The following is an 8,464-nucleotide window of genomic DNA, read 5'->3' as shown; positions in this document are numbered from 1 at the left end:
AGAGTAAAGCTTGGCAGACAATGATAATATAGACAATGACTCCCTATACTGCCTCCTCCAACTCCTAGCCTCAAGCAATCCTCCCCCGACCTCAGCCTCCCAAAGTGTTGAAATTATAGGCAGACAGCCGCCATGCCTGAAAGCTCGACAATTTACATTAAGTGTAATAAGAATGCTCATGCCCTTCACAGTAATTTCACTTCTGGAAATATCATCTTTGGATATAATTCAACATAAACAAAAGTTCATATGTACCCAGTGAAAATCTGGGAGTAATTTTTTTCTTTTTTTAAAAAAAAATATGGAATGCTTCACAAATTTGCATGTCTTTCTTGCACAGAGGCCATGCCAATCTCTCCACTGTTCCAACTTTAGTATATGTGCTACCAAAGCAAGCATGAGTAATTTAAGATAGAGTGGTTACGTGGAATAAGGCAGACTTACGGGAAATTAAAAAATCTGTTGTATTTATAGGCACCTAGTAACAGCTCAGTAAATATTAGCTGCTACTTTCATTATTTTTATGGTAATTCCACTCAATTAAAAACTATCATTAAAAATTACCATTGTCATAGAACATAATGCATCCTACAGTATAATTGTAAAAACAGATATAATTTGTCCCTTGGTATATGGGGGGGATTAGTTCCAGCTCCCCCATTTCTGTGTACACCATAATCCACCCATACTCAAGTTTTCGAAGTCAGTCCTGTGGAATCCACATACAGGAAAAATGAGAAATTAGTGCAGTGTGGTGACAAGCACCTGTAGTGCCAGCTACTTGTGAAGCTGAGACAGGAGGATTGCTTGAGCCCAGGAAGTTGTGGTTGCAGAGAGCCTTAACTACACCACTGCACTCCAGTCTGGGCAACAGAGTGAGATAGAAGGTTGATTTTTTAATAGAATTTTTCTGTTCACTTGAAGATACGGCCAGGACTGTGCCACATGAAAATTCTTCATAAAATAATTATCTCATCCAATTAATGTTGGAATTGGGAACAGAAAATGTTTTGGTGACTATTTATTCCTTCACTTGCTGTTATATAAAATATTGCCAGTGGGCATTTAACAACCAAAAGTGTCATCTCTGAGCTACTCACAGTGAAAGGTGATGTCTGGGGCCCAGGTGTGTTGAGGTCCCCATATCTGGGCTATGGGTGCTGAGTGGGACTTACTTGTCCATCCGTTTTCTATATTCCAGCACTGGGAAACTTGGGTTTATCCATCTTGATAAGAGGTCACTTAAATTCCACTTGGCAAGAACCACAAATGGAAGAAAGGCCATGAAACCACAGGCTTGCCCTTGTTCTCAAGGGAATCTTCAGCTTAGGTGGTTCTATAAAAGAGGAATCACATTGTTGAAAACTCACCGCAGGTCAGCTGAGGTGGTCCATACCTATAATCCCAGCCCATTGGGAGACTAAGGCAGGAGGATCCTGTGAGGCCAGAAGTTCAAGAGCAGCCTGGGCAACACAGTGAACCCTCATCTCTATGAAAAATTAGAAAATGAGCTGGTGCGGTGGCACATTCCTATAGTCCCAGCTACTTTGGAGGTTGAAGTGGGAGGATGGAAGTAGAAGCTGCAGAAGTGGAAGCTGCAGTCAGCTCTCTCTCTCTCTCTCTTGTCCCAGTCTGCCCAGCCTGGACTAGTGAAAAGTCTTCTGGTTACAGAAGGGGTATGCTCTTTTTTAGGACAGGGAGGGACCAGCAAGCTTGTTCACAGCCTTTCCCTCATCCTCTGCTTAGTTTTCCAAGAACATTTATGTGGAAAGGCAGTCTCTAGGGAAAAGACCTAAATCATCAGGTTACCAAAGGAGAAATATGCCTCCTTTGTCAATTAATAAATGGAACGCCCGCCTTAAAAATCAGGGAGTTCTGCTAGGATGATTGATTCACTCCCTACGACCCTGACCTATGCAGGGAATGTAAAAACCTGGAGTTTGGGGACCTATAATATTGAAGGCCACATTGCAGATGTGGAGACCTTGCCAAAGTACAGCCTTTCCACAAGGCACTACCAAACACCAGCTGGATGTCTCCATGAGGCACCACCGTATCTCTGGCTCTCGTTTCCCCCGGAGATGCTCTATTCCAGCCTTCTCTTACATTTTGTATCCCGCACAGTTCCTGGCATAAGGACTCACAACATAGCAGGCTGCTGAGTTAATGGTGACCTACTGCAGATCCAATTTGAGATTCCAGCAGGGTGCTTTGTGTTTGAGAAATCAAAGGGGGAGAGAATAGACCCAGCCTGGCACTGGCCAGCTTAGCAGTCTGAAGATATAAGCTGCTCAAACTGACTATAGTGCCTCTGATTTTCTGAGTCTGCCCTTGCTCCTAGGGCTCTTTGGATGAAATTAATTTCTCCTCGTTGAAGAAATGGCTTGCTAGAATATAAAAAATTTAAAGAAGAAAAAATATTAAAATAAAATTTTATCCTAAAGAGCACTCAAAAGCACACTCCTACTAATGCTGGATCTATTTCTCTCTCTCTTGCTTTTTTTTTTTTTTTTTTTCCTAAGATACGGTCTCACTCTGTCACTCAGACTGGAGTGCAGTGGCAAGATCACCGCTTACTGCAGTTTTGAACTCCTGGGCTCGAGCTATCCTCCCACTTCACTCTCCCGAGTAGCTGGGATTACAGGTGCATGCCACCATGCCTGGCTAATTTTTTAATTTTTTTAGAGAGGGGGTCTCACTATGTGGCCCAGACTGGTCTTGAACTCCTGGGTCAAACTAATCCTTCCGCCTTGGCCTTCCAAAGTGCTGGGATTATAGGTTTTAGCCACTGCGCCCAGTCTATTTATCTTTCTATAACTCATATATTAAATCTTCCTCCTTAAATCACTTCATACCCACCCATCTACAGGAACAGCAAACACAGATCTCAGCGGGTCAGGCAACCTACACGAGGGAAGGAGGCCGGAGTTAACGTGGGAGACCGGGGGAAACTGTAGCAAACTATAAAGTACTCACTTCAACAGTTCTTCAACACTGTGATGGTCAAACCAAACACAGAAACAGGAAGCCCAGTTCAGTCACCAGCAGGCAACGTGGGATATTTCATCTACATGCTACAGGGCAAACTGCTTAGGATGAATGACCTGGTCTCCACCAACCTGCTCTTCAAGTCCAGCTGCTCCTGCCCAAGTCCCTATACTCTACTGACAGGACCCACATTCACAGTACTCTCCTGACACTCTGCTTGTTCATTAATTCTTTTTTTTTTCCCCCAACAAATATTTCTTTTTTCTTTTTCTCTTTTCTTTTTTTTTTTTTTTTTTTTACTTTTTTTGAGACAGAGTCACACAGGCTGAGGTACAGTGAGGTGATTATGGCTCACCACAGCTTCCATCACCTGGGCTGGCTCACCGCAGCTTCCATCTTCTGGGCTCAAGTAATCCTCCCACCTCAGCCTCCCAAGTAGTTGAGATTACAGCCATGTAACACCACACCTAGCTAAGTTTATTAATTTTTCTTTTTTTTTTTTCCAGACAGAGTCTTGCTCTGTCGCCCAGGCTAGATGGAGTGCAGCAGCATGATCTTGGCTCACTGCAACCTCTGCCTCCTGGGTTTAAGTGATTCCCTTTCTTCAACCTCCCGAGTAGCTGGGATTACAGGTGTGTGTCACCATTCCCGACTAATTCTTATGTTTTCAGTAGAGATGGGGTTTCACCATGTTCGCCAGGCTGGTCTTGAACTCCTGACCTCAGGTGATCTGCATACCTCAGCCTACCAAAGTGCTGGGATTACACACGTGAGCCACCACGCCCGGCCAGTTTATTATTTTTTGTAGAGAGAGGGTCTCACTATGTTTCCCAGGCTGGCCTTGAATTCCTAGGCACAAGCAATCCTCTGGCCCCCACCTCCCAAAGTGCTGGGATTACAGGCTTAAGCCAACACATCAGGCCCTAACAAACACTTCTTGAGCTCCTACTACATACCAGGCACTATAATAGGTGCCCAAGGAAGCGCAGTGAACAAGGTATAAGAGTTTCTGCCCTTGGCCGGGAGCAGTGGCTCATGCCTGTAATCCCAGCACTTTGGGAGGCCGAAGCAGGTGAATCACTTGAGGTCAGGAGTTCGTGACCAGCCTTACTAACATGGTGAAACCCCGTCTCTGTACTAAAAGTACAGAAATTAGAGGGCCATGATTGTGCATGCCTACAATCCCAGTAACTCAGGAGGCTCAGGCAGGAGAATCGCTTGAACCTGGGAGGTGGAGGTTGCAGTGAGCTGAGGTCGCGGCACTGCACTCCAGCCTGGGCAACAAGAGTGAAACTCTGTCTCAGAAAAAAAAAAAAAAAAGAAAAGAAAAGAAGAAGAGTTTCTGTCCTCACAGAGCTTATAGGGTAGCAGGAAATTGATAGAGTTTGAATGTTTGTCTCCTTCAAATCTCATATTGAAATTAAATCCCTAATGTTGGAGGTGGTGCCTCGTGGGAGGTGTGTGGGTCATGGGGGCAGATCCCTCATGAATGGCTTGGTGCCCTCCCCATGGTAATGAGTGAGTTCTCTACTAGTTCATGTGAGAGCTGATTGTTTAAAGAGCCTGGCACCTCCTCCCCTCTCCCTTGCTCCTTCTTCTCAACAAGTGACATGCCGGCTCCTCCTTCACCTTCCGCCAGGAGAGGAAGCCTCCTGAGGTCCTCACCAGTGGATGCTGGTACTATGCTTTTTTTTTTCTGAGACAGGGTCTCACTCTGACACTCAGGCTAGAGAGCAGCGGTGTAATTATGGCTCACTGCAACACTGACATCCTGGGCTAAAGAGATCTTTTTACCTTAGACTCCCAAGTAGCTGAAACCACAGGCATGCATCAGTACACTATCATGCCTGGCTATTTTTTTTTTTTCATTTTTACTACAGATAAGATCTCACCATGTTTCCCAGGCTGGTTTCAAACTTCTGGGCTCAAGCAATCCTCCTGCCTCAGTATCCCAAAGTGCCGGGATTACAGGTGTGGGCCACTGTGCCCGGCCTGGCACCATGCTACTTGTATAGTCTGCAGGACTGTGAGCCAAATAAACCTTTTTTCTTTATAAACTACCCAGCCTGAGGTATTTCCTTATAGCAATGAAAAATGGACTAATCTAGGAATCATAGGCCAACACTTACCAGACTGTGATGAGCACATGACAGAACTACAGAGTGGGACTGAAACGCTCCCAAGGGGCTTCTTGTTGCATCACAGAGAGTGGGGTGAGACATCTCCGCTGAGGCTAAAGATGAGCAATGATGAGAGTGAAAGAGTGATGATGGGGGTGGGGAGACGGTTTCCTGCAGGACCAGTAAAGTCCCCCAAGGAAATTTACATTCCGTGTGGCTGGAGGGTAGGGATATGGGGAGGGTGGTGCGGGATAAAACTGGGAAGGTGAGCGGAGACCAGCTCTTACCAGGTCCTGTTGCCAAATTAGTTTGACTCTGTCTTAAAGGCAATGGGCAGTCACCAGCAGGTTTTAATCAAGGACTATTTTGACCCAAATTTGCCTTTTAGGAGAATTCTTCTGGCTTCTGTGAACAGGATGAAGTGAGCAAGCCTAGAAGTCAGGAAGACAACTGGAGGCCTTCACAATAAACTAGTGTAAAAGAGAACAGGGCCAGGCACAGTGGCTCCTGCCTGTAATCTCAAAACTTGGGAAGTCCAAGGTGGGCAGATGGCTTGAGCCCAGGAGTTTGAGACCAGCCTGAGCAATGTGGTGAAACCACATTTCTACAAAAAACACAAAAATTAGCTAGGCATGGTGGCTTATACCTGTGGTCCCAGCTACCCTGGAGGCTGAGGCGGGAGGATAGCTCGAGCCCGGGAGGTTGAGACTGCAGTGAGCCGAGATCACCCCACTGTGCTCCAGCCTGGGCAAGACAGGGAGACTGTCTCAAAAGGCCGAGGTCTGGTGGCTCCGTATATAATCCCAGCCTTTGGGAGGCGAGGCAGGGCCGAGGATCCGAGGTCCAGGAGATCAGAGACCATCTAGCTAACACAGTGAAACCCGTCTCCACTAAAAAAATACAAAAACTAGCCGGAAGGCCGAGATTGGTGAGCCTATAGTCCCAGCTACTCGGGAGGCTGAGGCAGGAGAATGGCGTGAACCCGGGCGGGCTTGCAGTGAGCTGAGATCCAATGCACTCCAGCCTGGGTGACAGGAAATGAGACTCGATCTCAAAAAAAAAATTCCATTCTTCACTTATTAGTGCCCTAACATTCTCTTGAGAACCTTGGTGACACAGTGAATTCAACTGATTCAACTGTCATTGTAATTCAGCAACCCACACATTTAAGTTTGTGTTTGATTTCCAATAATATCAGCCCTCTGGATGCAAGAAATAAGGAATTGTGTTTGGGCTATCATGGAAGCTCTCTGGATCTTAGACCATGACTTATGCTGAAAGGTAAAGACTTGAGCTTTTTGTTTTTCTCTCTGTAAGTGCTCAAGTGCAGCGGTCCCCAATTTTTGGGGAACCAGGGACCAGTTTTGTGGAAGACAGTTTTTCCACAGACTGGGGGCAGCAAAGGTCAGTTTTGGGATATATCAAGCACATTACATTTATTGTGCACTTTATTTCTATTATTATTACATTGTAGCATATAATGAAATAATTATATAACTCACCATAATGTAGAATCAGTGGGAGTCCTGAGCTTGTTTTCCTGCAACTAGATGGGCCCATATGAGGGTGATGGGAGACAGTGACAGATCATCAGGCATTAGATTCTCATAAGGACAGAGCAAGGTAGATCCCTCGCATGCACAGTTCACAATAGGGTTTGTGCTCCTATGAGAATCTAAAGCTGCCGCTGATCTGACAGGAGACAGAGATCAGGCGGTAATGTGGGGAGCGGCTGTAAATACAGATGAAGCTTCACTCACCCACCCACTGCTCACCTCCTGCTGTGTGGCCCAATACAGGCCTGTGACCCAGGGATTCGGGGCCCCCGCTCAAGTGCATCCAAAAGGACCCTTCCCACACCAGTCTTCACAGCGGTCACGTGCAGCAGCCACTTAGCTCCCAAGGCATGTGCCTCAGCTGGCATTTCATCACAATCAACAGTAAGTGGTAGCTTGAATCATTGTGAGGTCACTTCCTGGAACTCACCAGCATCCCATTTCCCATTGGCAAGGAGCTCAGCACTGCCCCTTGGATAACCAAACCTATGCCCAAATCCCAGTTGTGTGGGTCTATCTCCTGGGACCCTTCCTAGCATCAATTCTATATTTGTCAGAGTCCAAACAAGAGACATAAACCACTCAAAAGTATAAAGTGTTACATTTAAAATAAAAAAATATTAATTATAACAGGGCAACAGCATAGAGATTGGCTACCAAAAAAAGAACTCTAAGAATATAGGACTAGCATAGGCCAGGCATGGTGACACATGTTTTACATAGTGTCATTGTTCACCTTGTTCAAATCTTTATAGGTTCAGGCTCAGGTCTCTGTGGTCATGCAGTGTGTCTTTTTACCAAAAGGAACACCTCATACACTCTACAAGGAGCTCCCTCAGGAAAGGATGGCACCTTGTGTAGAGGAGAGATCTCTGATCCTCTGATCTTTTCCAAAAGGAGAAAAGTAAAGGTTTGAATGTATTTTTAACTCTTGGTACTTCTGAACAGAAATAATCTGGTATGAAGTTGCTAAAAGATGCCTACAAGTTTTCACAGGAGAAACATCTAATTCATAACCAAGAGTTTATGTTATAAAATAATCTTTCCTTTAACAGGATCAATGAATGAAGAGTTTAAATACTTGTTGTAGTCCCCATTTAGTCATCTGGTATACTCTCTGTGAGGTATACTCTCAGTCATTTGGTATCCTCTCTCTGAGTATGCCAGATGATTAAATGGAAATTACTGCACCACTAAACACCAGTACTGCAAACTCTTATTTAAAAAATTGACACCTAGGACATAAAGAATGATCCTAGGCTACGCGTCATGGCTCATGCCTGTAATCCTAGCACTTTGGGAGGCTGAGGCAGGCTGACTGCCTGAGCTCAGGAGCTCAAGACTGGACTGGGCAACATGCTGAAATCCCGTCTCTACTAAAATACAAAAAATTAGCTGGACGTCACAGCATGCACTTGTAGTCCCAGCTACTCAGGAGGCTGAGGCAGGAGAATTGCTTGAACCCGGGAGGCAGAGGCTGCAGTGAGTTGAGATCATGCCACTGCATTCCAGCCTGGGTGACAGAGCAAGACTTCCATCTCCAAAAAAAAAAAAGAATGACCCTAACGCAGCTATTTCCTTTGGCATTTATGAGATGGAAGAAATACCCATATTTGAGGGTTGGTTGGAAACTGTTTTGATATTGTATGAGATATTTTAATACTGTGAACATGAAAAGATGAGAACCCTGCAGACCCCGTGGGAATGGAGAGAAGGAAGTACACTAGAGGGTGCTGTAGGAAATACTTTCATTCTAGGCACTGCTTTTTAAACCACCCCTCAACTTTCTTTCCTCAAAAG

At 45.2% G+C, this 8,464-nt stretch overlaps 1 pseudogene; it reads right to left on the bottom strand.

Annotated features, from left to right (window-relative positions):
• Positions 1–295: 295 nt before the first annotated feature.
• Positions 296–395, bottom strand: LOC116274724 (annotated as a pseudogene).
• Positions 396–8,464: the final 8,069 nt, after the last annotated feature.

This window comes from Papio anubis, chromosome 4 (assembly GCF_008728515.1).
Source record: "Papio anubis isolate 15944 chromosome 4, Panubis1.0, whole genome shotgun sequence".
NCBI classification, from domain to species: Eukaryota; Metazoa; Chordata; class Mammalia; order Primates; family Cercopithecidae; genus Papio; species Papio anubis.
This window is presented reverse-complemented; position numbering and strand designations above follow the sequence as displayed.